This window comes from Mesoplodon densirostris, chromosome 13 (assembly GCF_025265405.1).
Source record: "Mesoplodon densirostris isolate mMesDen1 chromosome 13, mMesDen1 primary haplotype, whole genome shotgun sequence".
Taxonomy (NCBI): domain Eukaryota; kingdom Metazoa; phylum Chordata; class Mammalia; order Artiodactyla; family Ziphiidae; genus Mesoplodon; species Mesoplodon densirostris.
Window position 1 is genome coordinate 82,009,801 of NC_082673.1, and position 6,000 is coordinate 82,015,800.

Consider the following 6,000-nt stretch of genomic DNA (forward strand, 5'->3'; position numbering starts at 1 on the left):
CATTATCTCTCTGAGCCTCAGTTTTCTCATTTGTATGATGGGGATAATATTTATTCTGAAGGCTATTTGACAAAATGAATGTATGGTTCAGAATAAGGTCTCAACAAATAACCTCTATCAGTGTTGTTGTTTTAGTTATTATTATTGTAAGTATCTGATAATCCAACTCGCCCATTTTAAAGGTAAAGAAATTAAAGCCTGAGGAATAGATATGATTTGTCACTAAGTTTGTGTGTGGGATGTCTTCATTGCCCTTCCAGATTGCTATCTTCTCCATCCTCCTCTGCTTTCCAGGAGCCAATCTCCATGCATGACATTGACAAGGCTCCCATGCCTACATGAGCTCCCCAATAGGGAGACCCAGCAGAAGGTGGGAAGAGAGAGGAGAATGGGGTCAGGGCATTTCTTTTCTTGGCTTCTTCCCTGAGAGGACCCTCTCAGCTGCTGTGTATCTCTACAGAAGGTATAGGTGCTCCAAAGTGGCTAACTCTATGCGACTTTATCTTTCCAGAATCCTGAAACTGCTCCCACCTCTGGACCCTTCCAGTTGACAGATGGTAACATGTTTGCTGCTACCAGCTCTGAATTACTGCACTGTCCCTTTGTGAAAAATGTTTATCAAATTATCCTACTTTGAGTGTTCTGCCAGATAAACGGTAAGTGACAGAAATGATACTGGAGTCCAAGACTGCTGGTTCTTGGTGTAGAATCTGTCCTTCATACTCACTTAACTTTCATTCATATGCTCATTAAATTATTGCCTACTAAGAGAAAGGCCCCGTGCTGGGCACAGGCAATATAATAATCAGTAACACATGGGTGCTTATTATTCCAAAACACCACTTGATAGCACTCCAGTGCAGGAGTTAGCAAATTGTTTCTGTATAAAGAGCCAAACAACAAATATTTTAGACACTGGGCCCAATGTATTTGTTGCAACTACTCAAGTCTTCCATTGTAGGACACAAGCAGCTACAGACGATATGTCCACCAGTGAGTATGGCTATGTACCAATAAAACTTGCTTCACGTCCACTGAAATTTGTACTCCGTATAATTTTCATGTGCCACAATATATCTTTCTTTTGATTTTTTCCTCCAAATATATAAAAACACAAAAACTATCTTTAGCTCGTGGGCCATACAAAACCAGGCAGCAGGCCAGATTTGGCCCTCAGGCCATAGTTTGATGACCTCTGTGCTTAAATATGAACTTGGTACTAAAGGAGCAGTTAAGGAGGCCAAGAGTTGGGAGGAGGATGCTGAGACAGGATTCACAGAGGAAGTGACCTTTGCACAGAGAATTAATGGATGATAGAGTTGGTTTGGCAGGGAAAAGGGAATGTACCTTTAAGGCACAAGTAATGAGCAAAAGCAAAGGATCTTAGAAGCGCAAGATGTGTTCAGGGATTGGAGTCTGCGATAGGGCCAGAGAAAATAGGCATTGGGTGGTGGGGAGGGGAGACCCTGGGGTCTGGGGGTGGGGAAAGGGGCAGGATGCTCTGAGTCACATCCTGGAGGACCCGAGTGCCCTGCTGAGAGGCTGGACTTCAGAGTCAGAAAAGCCAAGTGGTGGACTTCTGGGCAACAGCATTAGACAGACCTGAGTGCAAAACCCAGCTCCACTCCTCTCCAGCTGAGTGATCACAGACAAATTGCTTAACCTGTCTGAGCCTCATTTCTTAGATGCAAAACTGTCCTCATAAGAGCTCCAGCTTCATGACTGGAGTAGTGAGGATTAAACGGGGTAATGCACACAGACTGTTCTCAGCAGTGCTGGCTCACAGTAAGGGCTCAATAAAGGTTTGCTATTATTAGCATTATTATAATTAGGCTCATTGACTAGCCTGGCTCTGGCTATGTTTTCTCTAGTCCAAATTCAGAGCATTCCTTGCCGTTGCTGATGCAGATGGCAGCTGGACAGTTGGCAGCCCTGAGGTGAACATAAGGTTTTCCTTTTAGCACTGTGATAGCATCAGCCCTAATGAGTCTGCAGTGGCAGAAATCCATTTCTCTGAACTTGAACCTCATAGACCTTGGTTCATTGAATGTGTAGCCAAAGCCGCAGTTCCCCAGTCCAGACAATACCCTTCTTAGAGTGTTCAGGCACACAGAGCACCTATTATTACTTACCTATGAGTTTTCTTTCCTGTTTAGGCTGCAAAGACAATGTTTGGATAGTTCTCCTCTTTGACAATTCCTTCTTGAGTCTCCTGGCTAGCAGCCTTCAGTGAATTTCCATGGTGCTCCATCAACCTGAAGGAGGAGAAGAAAGGCAAAAACAGATGGGCATTATTCAGTGAGCTCACTTAAAATAAACAAGTTCTGTATATCCTAAGGATGCCTAAAGTGATACATTTTGTGATTAATTCAGTGGGTCCTTAAAAGACTTCAGATCTGATTTAAATACATAGAAACCATAACATTTCAATTGAGACACTTAAGAAAACTAAGAAGTGATGAGGAAGAGGACTGATTAGTTATTTTTTTAAAACAAAATAATTTTGGTATTTAATTACAATTCAGGCACTCCATCATTAAACAGACTTTCAGGATACATTTCAAAGTAATAATTTTAACTCCACTTTTAAAAAAAACTCAGAATTCTGTTGTAAACGTAATAACAATTACTCAGTAAGTCTAAACCCATAGGTTGTATTTTAACATTAATTATGTAGTTTCTCCAAAATTTCTTTTGTTGGCATACAGTAAATCTACATAAAGTCAGGAGAAACCAAATAAAGAGGGTGGGAGGTCTCACTTGAGGATGTGAAAGGGTTGAGGTGAAAATGGCAGAATGAGAGTTTAATTGAACAGTCATAGGGCATTGAGCCATCACCCTTCACCCTACCCTAGGGTAGGAGGCATGTGTTTGTCCCTCAGCCCAAGTGCAGTGGGAGAAGGATAGACAGATAAATAGAATGGTGGGTAGACAGATATTTCAAATGAGCATCAGCACTAGCAATAGTGATCGTTGACTACATAAGAGAAAAGATAGGAGCCAGAAAAAATTGAAATGACATATTCAAAGTACTGAATAAAATAATGACCACCCTAGACTTCTATACTCAGTGAAAATATCCTTCAAAAATAAAAGTGAAGGGCTTCCCTGGTGGCGCAGTGGTTGAGAGTCCGCCTGCCGATACAGGGGACACGGGTTTGTGCCCCAGTCCGGGAAGATCCCACATGCCGCAGAGTGGCTGGGCCCGTGAGCCATGGCCGCTGGGCCTGCACGTCCGGAGCCTGTGCTCCACAACGGGAGAGGCCACAGCGGTGAGAGGTCCACATACCGCAATCAATCAATCAATCAATCAATAATGTAAAGATATTTTAAAAGAAAAAATATGAAAGAATGTACCACGTTCAGTCCTACACTAAAGGAATTAATAAAGGGAGACCTTCAGCCAGAAGAAAAATGATAGGAGCTTGGAGAAACTGGCAGGAATGAGAAGCAATAGGAGCTTGGGGAACCTGGCAGGAATGAGAAGCAACTGAAATAGTAAACAGGTGGGCAAATCTAAATGAATACTGAGTATATAAATAAAAATAATACTGTTTCATAGGATATGAAATAGAGAGAGAATATACATAGAATTAAAATACATGACAATAATAGCTCAATAATGTGGGACAGGGTAAATGGAGTTGAATTCTCTAGGATAATGACAGAAAAGAGTGAAACGACATATAGCTAATAAAGTAATAAAAGAAAATTAGATAACAAATGATTACTCCAAGTGAAGGCAAAAAAATGCAAAAAGTAGACAGAAATAGAGATATGGTACGTATAAATAAAAAATACTAGTAGTTATTTTAAAAGTAAATGGATTAAATAGTTCAATTAAAAGAGCAATGATTGGGCCTCCCTGGTGGCGCAGTGGTTGAGAGTCCGCCTGCCGATGCAGGGGATACGGGTTCGTGCCCCGGTCTGGGAGGATCCCATATGCCGCGGAGCGGCTGGGCCCGTGAGCCATGGCCGCTGGGCCTGCGCATCCGGAGCCTGTGCTCCGCAACGGGAGAGGCCACAACAGTGAGAGGCCCGCATACCGCAAAAAGAAAAAAAAAAAAAAAAAGAGCAATGATTAATAGCATAAATTAAAAATAAATTGACTATATACTTCTTAAGAGAGACATACCTTAAATACAAAGATATAGAATGTTTGAAAGTAAAAGGTTGGAAATATTTATACAATGCAAACATTAATAAAAGAAGTTTGATATATACTAATATTTGACAGTTATTTTAAAGCAAGAAACATTACTACAGATTAAAAGGTGCAATTTTTTTATAATAAAAGGATCAACCTATGAGAAAATGTACCAAATCTAAATTTACATCTAATAACATAGCTTTAAAGTACATAAAGCAAGTACTAATAGGACTAAAAAGAGAAATAAACAAAGTCACAGTTGTTTGGCAGAAATTCATGCATCCCTCACTCAAGTTCTGATCAAATAAGCAGATACAAAATTAGCAAGGATGTAGGATATTTGACTAACATGAAAAACAAACACAACCTGACACACAGAGAACAATGCACACATTAACTGCAGAAAAGAATGACCAACAGGAGGATCAGAAGAATGAATACAAAACAAAGTTTCATGACTGATGAGGTGAATTAGAGGATGTGCTTTAACCTTTTGTCAGAATAAGGCTTCCAACTACTCCTTCCACCACCACTGCTTTCATCATATTAAACTTTTCTCCCTGTAGAAACCGGACAATTTTAGGCCTGTTCCAACAAGGAGGAAGAAAAGAAAGCTAAAGCTGTGTATAAACTTCACACCCAGATCTGGCACTTGTTTTGTCAGTTCAGTGGCTCAAAAAGGCAAAAATGTTCCTGTCCTAATTCATTTCTCTCCTGGGAGTGGAGGTTTCTTCCTGGAAACATGCTAATAGGAAATTGGACTTTCCCCTAACAGTATCTCAAGAAGATACTAGTATTCAGAGAATGACATAAAAATGTTAGATATAATTCCATTTTAGCACTGATCACATTTTTACTTTAACGAAATGTCTATATTCCTCACACTTCATCTCCAGAACCAGATCTTACTAAGACGTGTATCCCAACGCTTCACATAGTGCTTGGCACGTCATAGATATTCTAAAAGAACTTGTTGAATAAATAAAAATTGGGAAAAGGTGAGAAAAGGCCCCTGGCAGAGACTAAAAACAATCTGTGAGTAATAAACAGTACTTTCCAGAGTAGCCCTTCCTAAGACATGACATTGTAAATGTGGTCCGCAGGAAACTTGGAAATCACCCAAATTCAACCAGAGTAACTGTGTCCATCCTCAGATCTCAGATGTGACCCAGAACAGTTGTTAGTTCATCTATTGAATTACAACTGGACATTCTGAGGGAAGATATGTTAATAGATCCACGTGGTTTGCATGGTGATGGAAATTGGGTCAAGGTCAGTGGCACAGTACAAGGAAGAAGCAGCAGCTCTGATTAGCCAGTCTCAGGCTTTGATGTCCTGGAAATGCGGACGCCTGCATTTAGAGTGCCAGGAATTCCCACTTAATCTCCCACAACAATCCTTTAAAATCATCACCTCTTTGAAATGAGATAAAACACTGAGGTCCAGAGAGAATAAGAAAATTGCTCTAATTACTGCTAGAACTGAGAATCAGATCCTGATCTTTCTATCCCCCCAAACCTGGGCTCTTTCAACTGTTCTCTACGGGTTCCAAAAACAGCTTTTAAAAGATGCTGCGGGTCTACTGCCTTTGTTCAATAAGCTACTGATACTGACTTCACTTTCCTTGGCAACTTCCCCACTGGGGAAAAATGTGATGACAAACAAGAACTCCTTAGTCCTCATTATAGCTATATTCTCTATATTTCATTCATAAAATGGAGTCTGGACTAATAATCAGTACCTGATGATACTGGTTACTCACCAAGATTGGAATTGCTTCTTGAAGGACTGACTGGAAAGACAGGGCACCCAAAGGCCCAAACCTGGCTCCTCGATGTGCAATTCTGCCA

At 40.6% G+C, this 6,000-nt stretch overlaps 1 long non-coding RNA gene across 1 annotated transcript in view; it reads right to left on the bottom strand.

Moving 5' to 3' along the window:
• LOC132501046 (uncharacterized) overlaps nucleotides 1-2,235 on the bottom strand; it is a 98,968-nt gene extending 96,733 nt beyond the window's left edge. The window contains exon 1 of the long non-coding RNA XR_009534122.1: nucleotides 2,133-2,235. This is a non-coding gene — a long non-coding RNA (uncharacterized LOC132501046). The remainder of the gene's footprint in view (nucleotides 1-2,132) is intronic.
• Between the last annotated feature and the right edge of the window lie 3,765 nt (nucleotides 2,236-6,000).